Consider the following 8,118-nt stretch of genomic DNA (forward strand, 5'->3'; position numbering starts at 1 on the left):
ACAAAAAACAGGAAATGGGCTTATCTGGTCATCATAGCCTCCTGAGATGGACACAGTAGCTGTCACAGGTGGATCACACCAGCACACAGGCCACCAAGTCCAAGTACAGAAGGAGAAGGAAACTGGAACAGGCTGCCAAAGACTCAGTGTTTTCTGGGCAGCCGCTCTCCATAGCACTGCCTCTCCTAGAGTCTTGTTACAAGAGGAAATGGACTCTCTTCCATGTTGAAACCACTGTGGGCTGGTCTCTGTGTGATGGGAAATTCCTAACCTCAGCATGCAACTGAGCTTTTTTTTCCCAGTCCTGTTCGGTGGACTTGGGTTTAGTGGAATCCACCCTGTCTGAGGATGGTGTCAAAATGGATTCAACCTATTTTATGCTTCTGTTTTAACCTAGGCTCATTACTGCTTCACCCTGTTCTTGCCTCTTTTCTTAATTTTTTTCTGTGACGGGGCCTCATTTTGTAGACCAGAATGATCTTGAACTCACAGACATCTTCCTGCCTCTGCCTCCCAAGTGCTGAGATCAAAGGCATGCGCCACCATGCCTGGCTCACATCTTCTTATAGATGCTGATGTTCTATGCTTTTCTACTCCACACGAGGGTATGTTCCCCTCTCTTTTCTTTTCTTCTATCTTCTGGCTTTTTGAAATACATGGACCATTATCACAGTCTGTAAGGCCTCCTGTGGGAAGAAATCCATTGGAACATCCATGGCTTCAGATGGCTTCATTTATAATCCATTTATACCCCATTTTCCAATAAACCATAGAGATTCCAGAACTGTTATTTTCTATCTCCACCCACCCCTCTCCCCAATACTAGGCTTACACCCACCATCACCCCTACTTCTCCAAGCTTTTCCACACATTTTTCTCTTAGAAGTCTATCGATAGTTCTTATATAGTTTTAAACATTTATTTTTTTTTATTTGGTGGAGGAAGGTGAGTGTGCACTGGCAGCTGTATGGAGGTCAGAGTTGTATTCAGATCCTATTAATCAATTCTCTCTCTCCTCTTTGTGGGTCTTGGGGATCAGACTCAGGTCGTCAGGCCTGGTAGTAAGCGCTGTTGTCCACTGAGCCTACACAAAGGCCCAAAGGCTACAAATTTTACTACGGCACCAAGTGTTTTCACGATGATGCCCAGGAAGTCCAGGGTCAACCTCATCGTCACTTCCCTCCCTGGAAGCCGATGCGTTTTCCTCCACACACGTAATGTTAGTTCTTGGCAGCGGACAAGCCTAACAGTGGTCATTATTCTTTCTAAGTTCTGCTTGGAATTTAGTTGGCTTTTCAGAGGTGCAGGTCAAGTCTTTACTGAAAAGAGTTGAGGGAAAACATCTTCCGGTAATCATTTAATCTTTGCAGATCTTCCGTTTGCTTCATGAACGGCAATATATTCGCTAGTGGGTGACTCCCCTGGAATTACCCCATTGCCTTGCGTCACTCACTCAAGCTCTTCATCTTCCCTCCGTCTCCATCCATTTGACGTTGTCATCTGTGCTTGGTTATTTTCCACAGTTGGTTCCAGGTCAGACTTCAACCTCCACCCCCCCATCCCACCCCCCGCCCTTTGATACATTACTTGGCTCTCAGTCTGCAAATGAGGTCCAGACACACACACCTACTTCGTGTGTGTGTGTGTGTGTGTGTGTGTGTGAGAGAGAGTGAGAGAGAGAGAGAGAGAGAGAGAGAGAGAGAGAGAGACATTGTTTTCAAATCAGGTGCCTTCCATAGGTCGGTAACTGTTATTCCCTGTGATAGCCCAGCTCTTCGCTTTTCAAGCCTCCCTCGAGGTGCCCAAGCCACAGTCTATAGGGCTGGTGGCCATGTCAGCGGAGCAGCGGGTGGCAACTGAAGTTCAGGCGTCAGCCCACCAGGAGGAAAATCCCTGACGGATGAGTCTCAGATAGGCAAGGTCACAAGACCCCAGACCCCAGAATGCCTTTTGCTTCTGTTGTCCCTTTGCATGTTTACTGCCATCATCTTTCTCTGGTATCTGGCATGGTGTCTGAGAATGGGTGTGGGGAGATCCCCACTGCCTGTCATGTAGTGTGTTTATCTCATAGAAAATCCCATTCTACAGGGTATTTTTACCTGTGGATTGTTATGAAGATGATTTCTTCCTAAGCTGTACTGTCTAATTGATGACAATAATGTTAGTTTAAATAGAGTTTCGATGATTAAGAAAAATTAAACAAGGAAGAGTCCCACAGCTAGAGCACATGGGTTTCTATTGAGGAGCCGCATAGACTGTGGCTCAGGGTAATGGTTAAGGAAAACAGTGGAGTCCCAGTGGCCCAGCTCACTTACACTCTTTTAACCTTAATGTTGGAAGATGTGTTCACAGGTCTCAGAGTGCATCACAGCTGCAACAAAGCTGTGAAAATCACTTAAAGTTAGACTAAGATGTTTTTGTTAAATAGCTTTGATATGAAAAATCCAAGAAGATAATCTCAAGTTTTAGAAAGGCACACAGCTGAACGAAGAACTTTTAAGGTCAGGGAACAAACACAGAGCAGCCCGGTTGTTGTGAGCTGACGTACTTCTAGTTGATGACCAAAGACAATGATTAATTCTTTATACTCATTCTGCCCTCAATCTCCTGATATAAGAAACTACTGATTAGTGGGTATGTACCCTACAGATTTAAAGTAGAGCTGACTGATTGTTTTTCATGGGTAAATGTTTAGGCTTGCAGTTCCTTTAAGATTCCTTATAAGTTTACAATTTAAGATAAGCAATAAAGTGATTGGTCCTTTCTTTGTAACAGCCAACACAGCCTGCCAGTGAAAGACCACCTTGCTTGTGTACACACCGTTAATCCGTAACAAGTTGCTTGGGTATGAATGGATGTGGGGTTTGGGGGATAATTTGCTTTTCACCTGTAATACTTAAAATGTTCAGTCATGTAAAGGACATGGAAAACAGGCTGTTTTTTTACTTGTATTCATTGTAATCATTCACTTGAAAAATAGAATGTAACCACATTGTAATTTTTATGTTGCTTGAAAGATTTGCCGGGGTTTATAAGCTGTGAGGGAAAGAATAAAGATAGAGCTAAAATGAGTTAGAAAGAAAACATCAAGAACGAGAGGAAGAAATCACCGGGAAAATAAAGACTAGAGAATGCCAAGGAAGAATAAAGAAGAGGTCTAAAGGAAACTGACAAGAGAGCGTGTGTCTTTCCCCAACTCCCTCAGATAAAAAAGTCATAGTACACACTGACTCTGTGGATTCCCTTTGAGCCCTGAGCTGCTGGAGGCTGCCTCCGCCCCAGAAGCGTTAACCTGGACTTTCTTGTTGGCTCTTCGGGACCCTCAGTCAACTGCTGAGATCTACAGCTGGAGTAACCTGAGTACTAGATATTCCAGCTGTCTTGGCTTCACCCCTCTGGTCTCCTATGCTACAAAGGCCAGCACTTTCCAGGGACTGAAGCACTCACTACACACTGATTTATTTCTCATGCTCTGAAGGATGTAGCAGTTGAAGTGAAAGAAAGTCCACCTGGGCCAAGGCGGCATCTCCCTTGGTGGGCGTGGATTCTGTAAGTCAAACGTTCCAAGTTTCATTGCTTTTCTTCTCACCGTCACCCCTGCACCCCACACTTGTAGTCTGTGAGCCCTCACGGGGGTTCAGAGGCAGACAGTGCTTACCCAAGGGATCTTATATCTTCTTACTGGATCTTACATCTCCTCAATACTCCCGACACAGCTCTGCTCACAGAAGGCTGAACAGCTGGGTTCTTCCTTTAGATTTTTTTCATTATACTTATATTTATTAAGGATATAAATCTATTTCCTTTAGATTTATTAAGGGAGGGAACTTGAGAGATAGCTCAGTGTTTAAGAGCACTGATTGCTCTTCCAGTGGACCCGCACTTGATTTTCAGCCCTTTCCTGGTAGCTCACAGCCATCTGTAACTCCAATTTCAGGAGATCTGATGGCCTCTTCTGACCTCCTTGGGGACCAGGTACACATGTGGTGCACAGACATACATATACATAAACAAAACATCCATATACTTAAATAAAACAATTTAGCAAAACCCGATGTATTTATTTTATGTGCCTGTTTGCCGGCCTGCTTGCATGAGCTCATGCACCATATGTACGCAGTGCCCAAGGAGGCCAGAAGAGGATGTTGGATCACCTGGAACAAAAGTTATGAACAGTTGTGAACCACTCTGTGGAGGCTGGGGACTGAATCCTGATGTGAGGGCTCTTGGTAGCTGGTTTTTAGTGGAGGGATAAACACAGTAAGGGTCCATTTAAGCAGCCATTCCCCAGGATCCTAGGACAGGATTCCACAGTATTCCAAAAAGCAGAAACATTCCAGAATCCTCCAGGCCATTCCCTAGACCCTAGTGCAGTAAGATTCAGGGCTGACCAAGCAGAGAACAGTCGAACAGCAAACAAAAATCTCCCCGCTAGCAGAGCCCCTGTAGACGTGAATATCCGAAGCTCACTGGTGTAATTATCCATGCAGTTAAAGGAAATCAAAGTCAAAATTAGAAATTACTTCTAATGAATAACAATGAGAGCATAATATTAAAGAAAATCTGCGAGCTGTGACCAAGGCTGAATTCTAACATTTAAAAACTGAATTAGAAAAACTAAAATGATTAAAAATAACAAAGAGGTCTCAGGTAAGGCAGCCTGAAAGAACGAGTCTAATTTGTTCCCAATGCAACACTTATTAAAAATAAAGAAAGCTTTAGCGTTTCTTTTAAATTTTGTGAAATGTCAAACCCCCAGAGAGTGCAGGACGGGGAATAAATGCCTACATATGAACTATTCACTCTGGCCATGTGTTAAGCTCTTGGACGCTTGTCTCTGGGTCTCTTCCTTGCACACACATGCATACATATTGTTTCCTGAGCCATGTGGAAATAAGTTACCCATGTTATGACAGTTCCCACTCAAGCATGCACGTCCCAAGACTACAGACACTTCTTATCGCCATTCCTGGCTCCTCTGGAAGAGAGGTCTGGAGACAGAGATAGACTTGCAGGAAACTCATTAGGGAAGATTCGGGACCAAAATCCGTGAAATGAAAAGGGAGAGTCGGGAAGAGGAAGAAGTGGGCTATGACAGAGACTCAGGAAAGGCAGAGCGGACACCATTAGCAGCTTCCAAATTGTCACAAGTCGAAGTAAAGGGAGATGAAACTGTACATCTTCACGACAGCGAGGAACTGGCCACGGTTTAACACCAGGACTGCAATAAACAAAAATTATAAAGAAAAAAGGAAGGACAGGAAAAGAATAAGAGAGAGGGGAGGTGGGCAAGAAAGAAACAGAAGAGAGGAGAGAGAGAGAGAAAGAGAGAGAGAGAGAGAGAGAGAGAGAGAGAGAGAGAGAGAGAGAATGAAATCCATCTCCAGTTGGTGCTCTAGTGAGTTCTTTAAAATCAGTGGCTCTGTGAGAGAAGATAGGTCCTTAGAATTAAAAGAAAATCAACAACTCAAATACATTTTAAAACTTCTTTAAACTCAGAATATATAAACAAGCATGGACCATTTATCAAAACTTATTATCTACTTGGGCATGAGGAAAAATCTTGCAAAAAATGAATTACCCGAATATTTGACAAGCTATCTTTTCTGCTACAATCTAATATAAAAAGAAAGAAAGAACTCAAAAGGTCACCAACCATATGCTCACAGGTTGGAAATTATGTTGTGGGAATTGCTTTAACTTTTAGTTAAAGATTTGTTTCTTTTGCCCGTGCTGTGGGATATTACTTTAACTGTGTGAAGGTGTGTTTGTTTATGCTGCATTTGTTTAAGGATGTAAGGATGTGTGTTTACTCATGCAAAGGTGTGTCCCATTTGTTTAGCCTTGCCTGCCTAAGGCACTTGATTGGTCTAATAAAAAGCTGAGCATCCAATAGCTAAGCAGGAGAAGGATGGGGGTGGGGGCTGGTGGGCAGAGAGAATAAGTAGAAGAGAATGAGAGAGAAGAAAGGGAGAGGAAGAGGGACATGCCTGGAGGCAGAAGTCAGGCAGCTGCCAGGCAGCCAGACACAGGAGGAAGAAGGAAAGTAAGATAAACAGAATGAAAGAAAGGTAAAAAGCCCCAAGGCAAAAAGTAGATAAAGAGAAAAAGGTTAATTTAAGTTAAAGAGAACTAGCCAGAAGCAAGTCTAAGCTAGGCCAGCTGTTCATAACTAGTAAGAAGTCTCCGTGTTATGATTTGGGAGCTTGTTGGTGGCCCAAAAGAAAAACACCTGGTACAAAACTAAGAGTATTTTAGACACAGACACTGCCTGCACCAGCTGGATGAGGAGAATCTTCATCCAGTAACTGATGGAAGCAGATGCAGAGATCCACAGCCAACTACCAGGCTGAACTCTGGGAGTCTGGCTGAAGACAGGGAGGAGGGATATGAGCAAGGGGCTGGTCAAGATTATGGCAGGGAAATCCACAGAGACAACTGACCCCAGCTCATGGGAGCTCACTTTAGACTGACAGCTGGGGAGTCTTCATGGAACTAAACTAGGCCCTCTACATGCGGGCAACAGTTGGTGGCTTGGTCTGTTTGTGGGGCCCTGGCAATAGGACCAAGATCTATCTCTGTTAAGGGGAGCTGACTTTTTGGACCCCATTCCCTATGGTGGGATGCATTGCTAAGCCTTAATACAGGAGGGAAGGGTTAGGTCCTGCCTCAACTTGAAGTGCAGGTTTTGTTGACTCCCCATGGGAGGGCTTCCCCTTTCTGAAGAGTGGATTGGGGTGCAGAAGGGGAAACTGTAGTTGGTATGTAAAATGAATTTTAAAAAATTAAAAAAAGAAACACACCATTAGATCATTCTTGTATCTAAGAAAATAAAAAAATTAAATTTAAAATGACCTGGAAAACAACACAAAGGGACCTTTCTCATACAATGCCCAGGAGACAGAGGGCATCCTGACCATAAATGAAATGTCACAGGTTTGAGAATCTTTAGAGGGCACAGTGGCACACACCTTTAATCCCAGCACTTGGGAGGCAGAGGCAGGTGGATCTCTGTGAATTTGATTTTTTTTTATTTGGTTTTTCGAGACAGGGTTTCTCTGCAGCTTTGGTGCCTGTCCCGGAACTAGCTCTTGTAGATCAGGCTGGCCTTCGAACTCCCAGAGATCTGCCTGCCTCTGCCTCCCGAGTGCTGGGATTAAAGGCGTGTGCCACCACTGCCCGGCTCTCTGTGAATTTGAGACCAACCTAGTCTACACAGCAAGCTCCAGGCCAGCCAAGGTTACATAATGAGACCCATCTAAAAACAAAACAAACCTCCACCAGCTCCATCAGAGGTTTTTGTTTGGTTGGTTGGCTTTTTTGTTTTGTTTTGTTTTTCAAGACAGGGTTTCTCTGTAGCCTGACCTGGAACTTGCTCTGTAGACAGAGATCCACCTGCCTCTGCCTCCCAAGGGCTGGGATTAAAGGCGTGCGCCACCACCACCCGGCTGGCACTTCATTCTTTTTTTGTTTTGTTTGTTTTTAGAGACAGGGTTTCTCTGTAACTTTGGAGCATGTTCTGAAACAAGCTCTTGTAGAGCAGACTGGCCTCGAACTCACAGAGATCCGCCTGCCTCTGCCTCCCGAGCGCTGGGAATAAAGGCATGTGCCTCCACCGCCCAGCTGCACTTCATTCTTGAGGATACCTTGGTTGACCAGTTGCTCCAGCTGCAGGGGAGCCCCTCCCCTTGCTGCCATCAGCCCTCCTCACACCACTCTGCACTTGTGGGAATCACCTCAGCTTGACCAGGAAGTCCATCTTCTCTCACAGACCACCTAGAGAGCTTATTGGAATGCAGATTCTGCCTGTCTAACAGGTTTCCAGACTAGTGCTACTGAGGCCCTCTCCACACACATACACACGCACACATATGTACCTGAACACACATGTTATGGGGAGCCCACCAGAGATAAGCTCTCAGACACGCTTTATAATCAGTTTATAGTTTTAATTCCAGCTAGCTGAGACTACATTTAGATATTTGTAAGGCCGAGTATTTAGAATAGGGGGTTTTATTTTTATTTTTTTAGATTCTACACAGGGAGCCTCATTTTTTCTTTTTTTTTTCTTTTTTTTAAGAATTCAATTAGACAAATTCTAAAAGAGCTGTAACACTC

General features: G+C 44.2%; 1 non-coding gene across 1 annotated transcript; it reads right to left on the reverse strand.

Moving 5' to 3' along the window:
* Positions 1 to 8,063: 8,063 nt before the first annotated feature.
* On the reverse strand, positions 8,064 to 8,118 carry LOC113457862. The gene has a single exon (XR_003378350.1). It is a non-coding gene; the product is annotated as a U7 small nuclear RNA (small nuclear RNA).

The sequence above is a fragment of the Microtus ochrogaster genome, linkage group LG8, assembly GCF_000317375.1.
Source record: "Microtus ochrogaster isolate Prairie Vole_2 linkage group LG8, MicOch1.0, whole genome shotgun sequence".
Classification (NCBI taxonomy): Eukaryota; Metazoa; Chordata; class Mammalia; order Rodentia; family Cricetidae; genus Microtus; species Microtus ochrogaster.